This window comes from Pinus tabuliformis, chromosome 8 (genome assembly GCF_031772625.1).
Source record: "Pinus tabuliformis cultivar Carrire ecotype Pingquan chromosome 8, CPIR1, whole genome shotgun sequence".
Classification (NCBI taxonomy): Eukaryota; Viridiplantae; Streptophyta; class Pinopsida; order Pinales; family Pinaceae; genus Pinus; species Pinus tabuliformis.
In genome coordinates this window covers 1,778,284,998-1,778,287,031 of record NC_142294.1, presented here as the reverse complement: position 1 = coordinate 1,778,287,031, position 2,034 = coordinate 1,778,284,998, and positions in this window count along the sequence as shown.

Below are 2,034 nucleotides of genomic sequence, written 5' to 3'. Positions count from 1 at the left end.
TTCCCAACTCTGGTTGAAGATTAGGATGTCGTCCAAGTATACCACTACAAATGAGTTGGTGAATAGCCGTAATATGTCATCCATTAGGCTCATGTAGGTTGCAGGATCATTCGTCAACCAGAAAGGCATAACCAACCATTCGAAAAGGTCCTCCTTGGCTTTGAAGGCAGTCTTCCACACATCAGATGGTTCGAATGGTACCTAGTGATATCATGACTTCAAATCGATCTTCCTGAAATATTTTCCCCCCTTCAGTTGGTCTAGAAGGTCATCAATCTGTGGGATTGGGTACCTATTCTGGACAATGATCTTGTTTAGTGCCCGATAATCAGTACAGAGTTTCCAAGTCCCATCCTTCTTTTGTACCAACACGATCGGGCTCCCACAGGGTGATGAACTCGGTCGGATGTGACCTTTCTGTAGCATCTCCTAAATCTGCCTCTTGATTTCATCGTTCTCCAAAACGGAGCACCAATAGATTAATCCATTGGGCAGTGGCGCACCTGGGGTCAAATCGATGGAGTGCTTGACCTGAAAGTATAGAGGAATCCCTGTGGGGGAGGTGAAGATGTCCTCATACTCCTCCACAACCTTGTCCATTTGTAGTTGTTATGCAGAGGGGCCCTGTCTGGAGGTCATGGCCACTGTCTTCTTCTTTCCTTGAGGGCATATCATCAGGAAAACAAATTTTCCGGTTTTGGAAATGAGATTACTGCATTGTTTTGCAGTAACCATAGAGATGGCGGTAGGCGGTGCTACCTCGGGTATCCTGTACAACTTATTTCCCAAAGTAACAATAACAACACGAGGCCTTGACTCATATATAGCATGTCACTTCCACAAGTATGGTTGGCCTAATAATACATCACAAACATCAAGGGGAGCAATGATCTAAATTGGATCCTAAACACTCTCTAAGTTTTCATAAACTCTTTCAAGTTATGCCAAAAGATTCAAGTCTTAGAAAGATCAAGCTATCAGAAGGAATCCTTGTGACAACTACAATTTTTTATCAGCGTAGAGCAATGAGGACCCTCAGTCGAGCGTGCAGACCATTGGCCCATGGTAATGCGTGCTGGCACAAATTGGAAAAACCAGAGGCTAATTCAAGAAACAGGGGGTAGTTTCTGATATGCGATGGGGTAGTTTCTAATCGCGTATCGCAGGGCGTCCCCCTCAGTGAAGGAAAGCCCCGAGCACCGGGACCCGAAATGACTATGAAATGTGGAAAAGTAATTAATTCAGTTCTGTAGAGCGGGATTCCATAAAACTGGCAGGATATCGGAAGGCCTCGAGGCGGTAAGCAGTTTCAACCGAGTCCTGCCCGATGCCACAGATTGAGTGACACGTGTTTGGCGAAAGAGAGAGAAAACCGCTGACATTGGACGGGTAAACGTCATGCTACTTACCCGCTCGATATGAATGATGACCGTAGGATATGGGGGGCCCAGATCAACAGTGAAGGCGCGTCTCGATAAATGACCGGATTTGACAAGGTTATAAAGCAAGATTACATGGGATTTGAAGTCCGATGTTGATGATGAGTTGGAAAAAGATTCATGTTTCGCGGGCAATCTTGGAGCAAATGGAAATAACGACCATTCAAATGGGTCTAAGGAACCTGACACACTCACCCGTTGCAGAATAGGTGGCCACCTCCCTGTGAAGCGTTACACAGTGATGATGACGCAGAACAGGGGAATTCAAATGGATAGTGGCATAAGAACCAAAACACCGGGAAGTGGAAACGAACTGACAAAAAACAGACTGGCTTTAAAGCCATGAACTGACAGAAGCAAAAAAAAACACAGAGGAGAGTTAGTTAGATGCAAAAGCTAAGAGCAGAGAACAGAGAGAAGAATCTGAGCTAACCTGAAGGCAACATTGAGCCAGACAGAGCCAGAGAGAGTCAGAGAGTCTGTGTACTCCAGAGAAATCTTGAGAGGTTCAAGTGAGCTCCTTGGCATAGACCTGTCATGTATGAGTCTCAAATTGGGCTCATACTACTGTGACCAGTAGAGGTCAAGCTTCAGT